The following is a 5,957-nucleotide window of genomic DNA, read 5'->3' on the forward strand; positions in this document are numbered from 1 at the left end:
TCACTCCTTCCTCACACCTCCCTCACACACACTTCTCATCTCTCTCTCCCTGCCTCACTCTCCCTACCTCACTCTCCCTCTCCTCTCTCCCTCACTCTGTGTCTCCGTGTCACGACACAGCAGCTCCTCATAACATTACTCAGCCTTGCCTGAGTCATACTCACGTACACTTCCCATAAAGAGCTGCCAGGAAGAGTTGTATTCATGTCAGAGCTGTGCCGTAATGTCCGTGGTCGGGGCGTGACATAGGTCACCTCACTAGGTGATGTCACTGGGTCGTCGGGACGTCAGGGGTCGGGACATCCGCCCACGTGATTGGGCCACGAAACGTCACTTGATGTTTGATGTCACGGGGTGTGGACACGTGACTTCTCCTTCTTCATCCAGCCCATCCTCCGAATAGATTGTTTTAATACTAAATGTAATAAGTACATTCCTGACTATCAGCATAGTACATAAATAAACTTAATCTCCAGCGTCGCATCAAAATATTGTGAATATTAAAGTTTACCTGAAAAGCTGTATAGAAAACCACGACCTAACCTAACCTAACCTTGGGAGTGTAGGAGAACCCTGTAAATAACATTGCTTCTTAATTACAATTAGTACTTAACCTATAGCTATATTGATATTACAATTTTATAAAACTAATAAAACAAAACTAAAATCTTTCAATAAATTATAAAGTAACTCAGGTTGTTTTCATATTTTGTATAAAATCTCTACTGTTTAATAAAACTGAAAATGAAATTCTTTATATTTAAAACTTGTGTATATGGAATTAAACACGAAAACTTCAACCTATAAATTTTGAGTGTATTAACACAAAATTAGGAGAATATATTGGGATTTAAATGTAAGGGTACAATTAAGTGAATTTATGTACTATGCAGACAGTCAGGAATGTACTTATTACATTTAGTATTAAAACGTGTCTGTTCGGAGAATGGGCTGCTTCATCAGTTTAACAATCCTTGAAAGCAGGACTGAGGGAGTTATCAGGAGGAAGCGCCAAGCCATTACGACTATATAGCACTGGGAAGGAGTCAGGATAAGGATTTGGGATGGGACGGGGGGAAGGAATGGTGCCCAACTACTTGGACAGTCGGGGATTGAACGCCGACCTGCATGAAGCAAAGTGGTAGGGTCAGTGTTCGAAGGTGTGTGTGGCCCAGGCCACACACACACCACACATATCCTCTGGGGTGGTCACAGCGTACATAAGTCGGCGCTGTAACCTACCCAGAAACGCACAGACCCAAACCACCCACCTAGCCTAATACTCCAATGCATAGAACATGGGGATTTTTGTGGGTCCGCTACTTTTCATAGCACGTTGCATTTGATACGTTGGTTACCGAAGCGACGTATTACTTGAGAGCTGAACGGCTCGGTGTGAGAATGGTCCCTGTGCACCCTGTGATACAGTGTTCAGATCCCGTTTTCTGTCCGTTTTGGGAATTAAGCGACAAGTTATCTGCAATGTATAGAAGCGCTGTTGATTATTTGCAACGGTCATCAACTGTTGATGGCAGGCATGTGGCTGTGTATGTCGTATCTACTATCGTTAGACGTAGAGTTCATGTCAGTGTTTATGCTATCGTTGATTTGTTGATTATTTGCAACGGTCATCAACTGTTGATGGGGGGCATGTGGCTGTGTATGTCGGCTATCTTGAGGTTATCTTGAGATGATTTCGGGGCTTAGCGTCCCCGCGACCCGGTCCTCGATCAGGCCTCCATCCCTGTAAGTTACGTCGAAATTGAAAGGTATTTCTGTTGACGTACGACAGAAAGGTGTTCAACTAGGCTGTGAGTCATCAATCATCAAGTCAATAGGTACGACCTCCCGCGTACTCTTAAGACAATATCCTCTTGTGAAAGTTGTAGTGCCTGTGTGGGATCGAACCCCCGTCCCCTTAAGTGACTGCAGGAGTGGGCTCATACAAACACAGGCACTACGCATGCAAGCGCCTAGGTCAAGTTCCGTTGTCGGGGACAGGAAGCCTTTGTTTAACCTTACTGAGGTCATTCAATACATCAACTACTGACTCCCCCCCCCAGCTGGCAACCCACAACAGTGGCTTAACTCTCGGGTACCTATTTACTTCTTGGTGTACAGAGTCATCAGGTGAAAGGAGAAATATTTAACCATTTCTGTCCCGTCTAGGGATCGAACACGGGATCTTTGATTTTGGGTCGAGGACGTAGACCACGCTGCCAAAGGACACGTATTCCGGAAATTGATCGCCAAAGATGGTCAGTTTTAGGTGCCTATACGTGGGAGGGGGGGGGGGAGAGTTCAGTTGTAGTTGTGCTTGCGGGGGTTGAGCTCTGGCTCTTTGGTCCCGCCTCTCAACTGATGTACAGATTCCTGAGCCTACTGGGCTCTATCATATCTACATTTGAAACTGTGTATGGAATCAGCCTCCACCACATCACTTCCTAGTGCATTCCATTTACTAACTACGCTGACACTGAAAAAGTTCTTTCTAATATCTCTGTGGCTCATTTGGATACTCAGCTTCCACCTGTATCCCCTTGTGGGTGTACCACCCGTGTTAAATAATCCATCCTTGTCTACCCCTGTCAATTCCCCTGAGAATTTTGTATGTGGCGATCATGTCTCCCCGAGCTCTTCTGTCTTCCAGCGACGTGTGGTTGTGTGTGAGAACGCCTCACAGCATCAACAGATGTTGCTAGGCGCCGGCCACCATCACGTTGCCCACAGCAACAAATTTTTGTTTAATGCCTTTTATCCTTTACAAGGGCGAGACTACCTAGACTTAATTTCCCTGGCCACAGGAGGAGGCTACAGGAGGTCCAGGCCACAAGAGGAGGCTACAGGAGGTCCAGGCCACAAGAGGAGGCTACAGGAGGTCCAGGCCACAAGAGGAGGCTACAGGAGGTCCAGGCCACAAGAGGAGGCTACAGGAGGTCCAGGCCACAAGAGAAGGCTACAGGAGGTCCAGGGCAGAGGATACAGGACACAGGACACAGCCAGAGGACACACGATACACCCAACACAACCCCCCAACGACACAAGATATCCACCCTTACAATATACGTCTAGATATCATGACCCACCCACGTGTACACTGCCACCAGCAAGACGGTTTTCAGTTCATTCCTCGTCTCATTCGTGTACTAGACCTGTCTTTCCAGGATTAACGAGAGTTATACTTTGTCCTGTTGATCAGATTAATGATGTATTAATCTCGAAGGTTGAAGGGGGTGAAGTATCTAGTTGTTGAGCTGATCAGGTCACCGGTTATTTCAGGCATCGTGACCTTTCCCTTCGTGAGAGGCAATATCAGTCTTGGGCTGGTTGCTAATCCCTGAGTTGATGGGTTTATGTAAGAAGGAAGAGCTGGTACTGACTCATCCTGGTAGAGGGGGGGGGGAACTGACTCATCCTGGTAGAGGGGGGGGGGAACTGACTCATCCTGGTAGAGAGGAGGGGGGGGGGGAAACTGACTCATCCTGGTAGAGAGGAGGGGGGGGGGAGACTGACTCGTCCTGGTAGAGAGGAGGGGGGGGGGAAACTGACTCATCCTGGTAGAGGGGGGGGGAAACTGACTCATCCTGGTAGAGAGGAGGGGGGGGGGAAACTGACTCATCCTGGTAGAGAGGAGGGGGGGGGAAACTGACTCATCCTGGTAGAGAGGAGGTAGGAAACTGACTCATCCTGGTAGAGGGGGGGGAAACTGACTCATCCTGGTAGAGAGGAGGGGGGGGGGGAAACTGACTCATCCTGGTAGAGAGGAGGGGGGGGAAACTGACTCATCCTGGTAGAGAGGAGGGGGGGGGGGAGACTGACTCGTCCTGGTAGAGGGGGGGGGGAAACTGACTCATCCTGGTAGAGAGGAGGGGGGGGGGGAAACTGACTCATCCTGGTAGAGAGGAGGGGGGGGAAACTGACTCATCCTGGTAGAGAGGAGGGGGGGGAACTGACTCATCCTAGTAGAGAGGAGGTAGGAAACTGACTCATCCTGGTAGAGGGGGGGGGGAAACTGACTCATCCTGGTAGAGAGGAGGGGGGGGGGAACTGACTCATCCTGGTAGAGAGGAGGGGGGGGAAACTGACTCATCCTGGTAGAGAGGAGGGGGGGGGGGAAACTGACTCATCCTGGTAGAGAGGAGGGGGGGGGGAAACTGACTCATCCTGGTAGAGAGGAGGGGGGGGGAAACTGACTCATCCTGGTAGAGAGGAGGGGGGGGGGGAAACTGACTCATCCTGGTAGAGGGGGGGGGAAACTGACTCATCCTGGTAGAGAGGAGGGGGGGGGGAAACTGACTCATCCTGGTAGAGAGGAGGGGGGGGGGAACTGACTCATCCTAGTAGAGAGGAGGTAGGAAACTGACTCATCCTGGTAGAGAGGAGGGGGGGGGGGAGACTGACTCATCCTGGTAGAGAGGAGGGGGGGGAAACTGACTCATCCTGGTAGAGGGGGGGGGGAAACTGACTCATCCTGGTAGAGGGGGGGGGGAAACTGACTCATCCTGGTAGAGAGGAGGGGGGGGGGAAACTGACTCATCCTGGTAGAGAGGAGGGGGGGGGGAACTGACTCATCCTGGTAGAGAGGAGGGGGGGGGAAACTGACTCATCCTGGTAGAGAGGAGGGGGGGGGAAACTGACTCATCCTGGTAGAGGGGGGGGGAAACTGACTCATCCTGGTAGAGAGGAGGGGGGGGGGAAACTGACTCATCCTGGTAGAGAGGAGGGGGGGGGACTGACTCATCCTAGTAGAGAGGAGGTAGGAAACTGACTCATCCTGGTAGAGAGGAGGGGGGGGGGGAGACTGACTCATCCTGGTAGAGAGGAGGGGGGGGGAAACTGACTCATCCTGGTAGAGAGGAGGGGGGGGAAACTGACTCATCCTGGTAGAGAGGAGGGGGGGGGAAACTGACTCATCCTGGTAGAGAGGAGGGGGGGGGGAACTGACTCATCCTAGTAGAGAGGAGGGGGGGGGAGACTGACTCATCCTGGTAGAGAGGAGGGGGGGGGAAACTGACTCATCCTGGTAGAGAGGAGGGGGGGAAACTGACTCATCCTGGTAGAGAGGAGGGGGAGGGAGACTGACTCATCCTGGTAGAGAGGAGGGGGGGAAACTGACTCATCCTGGTAGAGAGGAGGGGGGGAAACTGACTCATCCTGGTAGAGAGGAGGGGGGGAAACTGACTCATCCTGGTAGAGAGGAGGGGGGGGAAACTGACTCATCCTGGTAGAGAGGAGGGGGGGGGGAAACTGACTCATCCTGGTAGAGAGGAGGGGGGGGGAACTGACTCATCCTAGTAGAGAGGAGGTAGGAAACTGACTCATCCTGGTAGAGAGGAGGGGGGGGGGAAACTGACTCATCCTGGTAGAGAGGAGGGGGGAAACTGACTCATCCTGGTAGAGAGGAGGTAGGAAACTGACTCATCCTGGTAGAGAGGAGGTAGGAAACTGACTCATCCTGGTAGAGGGGGGGGGAACTGACTCATCCTGGTAGAGGGGGGGGGAACTGACTCATCCTGGTAGAGGGGGGGAACTGACTCATCCTGGTAGAAAGGAGGTGGGGAAACTGACTCATCCTGGTAGAGGAGGGGGAAACTGACTCATCCTGGTAGAGAGGAGGTGGGGAAACTGACTCATCTAAGCACCTGAGGAAGATATACTGAGCCAGACAGAAGGGGTACCAGGCAGTATAACTCATGACCCAGACCATTGTCCAACAGCCAATCGCCTCCACGGCGCGCACGAGGCAACAGGGGCATCTCATTAGTGTAATGAGGCTGAACAGAGAGACAGTGAAGCCTCTCCTCACACACCTGCAGCAGAGGTGTAATTGGCAGAATTAAGATAATCATCAGGTGTGTATATATATATATACACACACCTGTAAGCTCTGTTAATAACAGGATAGGGCGGATGATTATCAGTACTGGATGATCCAGGATGATAATGTTAGACCCTTT

The sequence above is a fragment of the Procambarus clarkii genome, chromosome 45 (genome assembly GCF_040958095.1).
Source record: "Procambarus clarkii isolate CNS0578487 chromosome 45, FALCON_Pclarkii_2.0, whole genome shotgun sequence".
Classification (NCBI taxonomy): Eukaryota; Metazoa; Arthropoda; class Malacostraca; order Decapoda; family Cambaridae; genus Procambarus; species Procambarus clarkii.